At 35.9% G+C, this 6,170-nt stretch overlaps 1 protein-coding gene and 1 non-coding gene across 4 annotated transcripts in view; one reads left to right on the top strand and one right to left on the bottom strand.

Annotated features, from left to right (window-relative positions):
* Positions 1-6,170, bottom strand: part of Ttc28 (tetratricopeptide repeat domain 28) — an 818,517-nt gene that overhangs the window by 774,333 nt on the left and 38,014 nt on the right. The window lies entirely within an intron of this gene.
* Positions 2,550-2,696, top strand: LOC111815818. Its single transcript, XR_002820452.1, has one exon. It is a non-coding gene; the product is annotated as a small nucleolar RNA SNORA12 (small nucleolar RNA).

Consider the following 6,170-nt stretch of genomic DNA (forward strand, 5'->3'; position numbering starts at 1 on the left):
TTGTACAGCAATTAACCACTAGGAAGAATGTATGCAATGTGTTAATTATTGAAACTGTCCTACCAATTTGATTTGAAACTGTCTCATTGCTGTTTGTTTCTCAATAAAATTATAGAAAAAAAAAAAGGTTCCAGGAGATCTCAGATGACAGTTATAAAAAGCTAGGTAAGCTAAACAAAATGATACAATAGATGAATTACTATTTAGCAAATAATTAGAGTCCTTGAAAAGATTTAAACCAGGAGATTAAAAGTTACATTGAAAGTATGGGGAGCAGAAGCCAATAGTGTGAGGACAGAATTTCAAAACTAGAAGATCATGATGACTTTAAAGATCTAGTACTCAAAGCCAGGGAGATGGCTCAGTGGAATAAACACTTCCCTGGCAAGTGCAAGGGTCTGAGTTCAATCCCCGGCTCCACAAAAAAAAAAAAAAAAAAAAAAAAAAAAAAAGATCTAGTACTCAAAAATACCTTAAAAGCAGTAAAAGAATGTGAAAAGTTGATCTAACATCTATCAGATGATACAAAGAAGACTAAATTAAGAATTAAAATAAATGAGAAATCAGAAGACAATATAAATGGCATTTTAAAAAATCTATAATAGTGGCAGAAAACTTCCCAAATATTCAGAAAAGAAATAAATATACAGATAAGTAAAGCATGTAGAACAACAAATAGCCATGAATAAAAGAGTCTCTTTATGCTACATTATAGTCAAGGTAACAACAGATTGCATCACAGAAACAAAATCTTAAAAACTTTAAGAGAAAAGCAGCAAATCACATATCAAATTAAATCCATTAGAATTACTTCTCAACACAAAACTTAAAGGCCAAAATAATTTGGAATAAAGTGTTTCAAGTCCTAAAAGATAATTTCTAATGTAGACTTATGCATCTTGCAAAATTTTCCTTCAAAATTGATGGAGCAACATGGTATTTCCATGAGAAGGAGAACCTGAAAAACTTCACGATCAATGGATGTACCTTGAGACCACACTCTTTATGTAAAATAAATGCGACAGACCTGTTCAAATATCATCTGGTTTCTCTGGTGTAAGAAAATAAGTGTAAATAAGCACCAAACTGTATAACAGATATTGTTAAATAGGAAGAAAATGTTCAAATGGAAAAGGGAACAAGGGAAGGGAGGGAAAATGAAGGAAGGGAAAAGGAAAAAAGAGAATAAAGAGGAAAAATGGAAACAAAACTTTTGTAAATAAAATGAGGAGGAGGGCCTGAAGGCAGAGGAGGAAAAAGGGGAAAAAATAATCAAGATATATCATGTACTGGTACAAATTCCATGTGATAATGTTATCATTATATATATATCTAAGATGTATCAATCAAATTAATTTTAAAAGACAAAGTACTGATGCTAAGGAATTATTAAAAGAAAGTCTATAAACTAAATTCTATCAATTACTGCCTTCATAAAATAAACGTAAAGCTTGTCCCCAAAGTACTTCAGGAATTGATTTATTCCTGTTATTGCATTATTTTCGTATTGCTGATTTTATTTTTTTTCCCCTTTTCTTGTGCAATTCTTGATGTTATTTGATGGTCTCAGTTCCTCAATCAAAAAACAAAGATTTGCAGAATGGATCAAGAAACAAAACCCAATAATATGCAGTATGCAAGAAATATATTTAATTTAAATAGTAATTCACAGATTAAAAATCAAAGGATGGAAAACAATATTCTAAGCAAGAGGAACCCCGAAAAAAAAAAAAGCAGTAGTAGCTATCTGAATTTCAGACAAAGTATATTCCAAACCAAAACTAATCAGAAGAGCCAAAGACTGTCACTATATGTTGGTCAAGGGAACAATTCAACAGGAAACGATAATTATAAACATATATACATCAAATACCAGCATGTCCAACTTCATAAAACAAACACTAATGGACATGCAAATTCAGATAAATACCAATGCAATTAAAGTGGGGACCTCAATACCCAATTATCACAAATAGATTAGCTAGGCCAATAAAGTCAACAAGGAAATATCAAAGTTAAACCAAACCTTCAAACAAATGGACTTCATACCTACAGAGTGTTCCATCCAGAACACACATTAACAGTACAAAACAGAACAAAGAAATACACATTCTTCTCATTAGTACATGGGACTTTCTCCAAAATAGTTCCTATGCCAGCCATAAAGCATGCTTAAGTAAATGCTAAAGAATTAAAACTATCCATTACATATTATTAAATCAGAGTATAAGTGAACTACAAAACAATGGCAATTTAAACCACAGGAACTATGCAAACATGTGGAAATTAAATACAGTGGATCTCCAAAATTTATGAAAGTCAGCCGGGGAGACGGCTCAGTGAAATAAGTGCTTCCCTGGCAAGCACAAGCATCTGAGTTCAATCCCCAGCTCCGCTAAATAAATAAATAAATAAACAAAATTTATGAAGGTCACATTTGTAGAATATCCATGAATTATAAAAAAACATGAATTTCAAATATGGTCAGAAAAATGCCTATAAATGCCTACTTTTTTGGTTTAAACCCTAAATACACTATGTCTCCACCATTATGTAATTGAGTTTAATAAAATGCTGTAATAAAGACTTACAAATGGGCCTGACTCTACCACATACATTCTAAGGAGCTGGCAAAGGCTTAAGACAGAAAGATCTCTCTTGAGCTTTTTGTGCATCAAATATTGGCTCTCACAGTCTGTCTCATAAGTTTAAGTCCTACAGACCGGCTAACACCTGTCTGGCCTGAGGAGTGTCTGTGCTGAGGGTTGTTTTTTCACCCCTGTGATGGATTTGCTACTTAAAAAAATAAAAAATAAAGAGTCAAAAGGTGCAAGGTATTTTGGCAGCATCTTAGGAATCTTAACACTCTAAGAAGAACAAAACTGACAACATTCAAGATAGTGACAGGCAGTATAGTAGTATGTTATGATGTGGGAGTGTTGTTGCATCTGCCACAAATGGCTTTCCAGGTAGCAGCCAATCAGCAGTAAGAACTAAAAACACTCTCAGATTGCCAAAAACACTACAGAGAATATCTGCAATTTCAAAGAAATTGTGGGGAATGATTTTAGGAACAATTATTAGTTGGGTTTTAAGGGAAAATATGGGAATAACAGAGACCACAAACTCTGAACAGCAATTTTGCAGGTTTATACTTAGCTAAGAAAACATCTTATAATGAGGAATGAAAAAAGGTGTGCATGTGTCTGTTTGTATATAAACCCCTGGTGTGTCATGCCTGAGAAGCTCCTGACCAAGCCCTTAGCAGAATATCACGTTTGATAAAGCAAAATTTAGCTTGTGTATACACAGTCCTTAATGAAGGATCTTAGTAGATTGCTGCCTTTCAAGTCTTTACAAATGACAGAAGGCACTTGGGTTTTAAATAGGAAACAGCTTATTAAATAGAAATGAACAGGCAACCTAACTTTTCCTAACCAATCTTGATATAATGTACTCTTTCACCCTCCTCTTCTGTCTCTTATTCTTTTGGCTGAGTAAGAAGGTAAGAATGTTGCAAGCACAGAACCTCAGCATATTACAGTCCTGAAGACACAAAAACAGTACACAGTCTCTAACAGCAAAAGACTTATATGTTGGTTTAGGCATGTGGTGAGGTCAGACTTTTTATATACCCTTTTATGTTGTGACTAGGAGCATGCAAATTAAACTGACATATTAACAGTGAAAAGTTTATAGTATGTTTATGGGAGCTATCAAAAGTAGGTGACTTACTAAATGTGTAAAATTAAAAGCTAACTAGTAGGAAATGGTAGTAGGAAGAAACAATTTCTATGTTAACAAGTAAGTTTCTTTAGGAAAGACAAATGGGTTTCTAGGAGGAAAGGAAGATAAATTTTGTGGTAATGTTTATCTATATAAGTACAAGCAGTCTTTCCATCTTATTTAGGGCTATGAAACTCCCTGAAAAGGGTATTTATGGTAGATTTATCTCATTCTTCCTCCTGGGAGTACACCTACCCTGGAGATATGAAAGCTGTGGCGTCTCTAAAGGCAGAAGACTTAGTATGTTGGTTTAGGCATGTAGGGAAGTTCAAACTTTTGATATACCCTCTTATGTTAAGTGACTGGGGGAATTCATCACAGTCTTATTTCCCAAAAGTTACTGTTTTTAGTCTGATTATGGAAGCTCCTAGAAATCACCTTTTTCTGTATCTGTTGAATTTCAAATGTCTTCAGATTTTAAAAGTCTTTATATCAATACCAAGGCTATGAGAAGGTCTAGGCCCAAGGGTAGCACATTTAGGAAGGCAGATTTAGTCTTACATAAGGAAAACCTGGGGCTGGTGAAATAGCTCAGCAGTCTAAAGCACCTGCTTCAGCAAGCTTAAACAAGCACTTAAGGATGGTGGTTCAATCCCCAGCACAAGCCACACCAGCCCTGCCCTTAGGGTGGGCTGAGCTGGCCACAATAAATAAATAAACAAATAAGGAAAATCTTCTAAAGAACAAATAATAGAAAGTTGTTTTTTCTTGCGAGGGCTTGGAGTGTAAGTTTTCTATGGAGTACACTAAGGGTATGTTTATATAATAGGGAGCAAATAAACAAATGGTAAAAATGCTGTAAATTTCTGTTATACAGTATTTAGGTACTTATGCTGGTGTCTTACTTGATTGAAAAACCACACCACTATCTTACAGAATAATGGGGTTGTGCATGGAAAACTAGAATTTTCTAAATAATTATTTGTCAGGCCAGCCAGATAGCTCAGGGGATTAAAGTGCCTGCTTAGTAGGCAGACACAGGGACCCCAGCTTGATCCCTAGCACGCCGTGCTGGCACTGGCCCCACCCCCAGGGCACACTGAGACCACAATTGAGACTGGGCATGTTGGTGTGCACCTGTAATGCCAGAGCTTGGGGGGCTAAAACAGGAGAATCACTGAATTCAATCTATGTAGTGAGACCCTGTAGACCTTGTACTACATAAATAAATAGAATTATTTATCTATTTCAATCCTGGAACAAATGATATTTTCAAAAAGTTTTAGATACTTAACAGAGGTCAAGAAACTTGAAAGTATTAGCAACTCTTTTCTTCAGATAGGATCTCACTATGCATTCCAGGCTGGTATTGAACTCACTATGCAGCCTAGGCAGGCCTCAAACTTCCAGGGATCTTCCCACCTCAGCCTCCTAGTGCTGAGATTATAGGCATTTCTTCTGCAGGCTTCCTTGATCGCTTATAGTTCCATTAAAGATAGCTTCTTTATCCTGACTCTAGCATACTTCACTTTGGGATGGTCAGGTAAAGTTGAAAAGGTCATGAAGTAGACCTAAAATACTACTAGTTATCTTCAGTGGAAAACTGTTTTATCTCGAATGTTTTCTCTGATTCTATGATGTTTGCACATTTTCATCATATTTGAGCTACTTTTACAAATATATACATTATAGGTAACTAATAGCAGTGCAAATAATTTTTTTTTCTTTTTGAGACAAGATCTCACTCTGTAGTTCAGACTGGCCCTAAACTCACGACACAGCCCAGGGTGGCCTCAAATTCAGTGATCCACCTGCCTCAAACCCCCCTCCCCCGAGTTCTGGGATATAGGCATGCACCACCACACCAGGCTTATTCCTTTTTTTTTTTAACCCAGCCTATTCTTCTCTATAGATAGACAAAGGATTCTTCCCAGATAACAGAACAATTGATTTATCTTTTTTTCTCTCTCCTAGAAAGGCCAGTTTGGCAACTATTTAAAAATTAATTTCTGGAGTCAGGAATATAGCTCAGTACTGCAGCACCCAACACTACTTGCCTGACAAATATAAGGTTCCTGGTACCAAAACAATTAATTTATGGCCAAGTATGGTGGTACTTTTTTCTAATCCTGGTGCTCTGGGAAGCTGAGGTAGGAGGACTACAAGTTCCAGCCTAGCCCAGTGAGACCTTTCATCAAAATAAAAGGGCCTGCCAAATATCTCAGTGGATTAAAGCACCTGCAAGCAGGCACAGGGGTTCAGGGGTTCCATTCCAACCCCGTCCCTGGGGCATGCTGAGACGGCAATTGACTACTGGACTATATTGGATTACTTTGCTGAATCCATGCACCTACAATATACGAATGGCAATGAAATATACATTGATGACAAAAGTAAACAAAAAGGGGGATATAAATGAAGGACCATTTTGCAGGAAAAAGAAT

This window comes from Octodon degus, unplaced genomic scaffold (genome assembly GCF_000260255.1).
Source record: "Octodon degus isolate 3935 unplaced genomic scaffold, OctDeg1.0 scaffold00021, whole genome shotgun sequence".
In the NCBI taxonomy this organism is placed as follows: Eukaryota; Metazoa; Chordata; class Mammalia; order Rodentia; family Octodontidae; genus Octodon; species Octodon degus.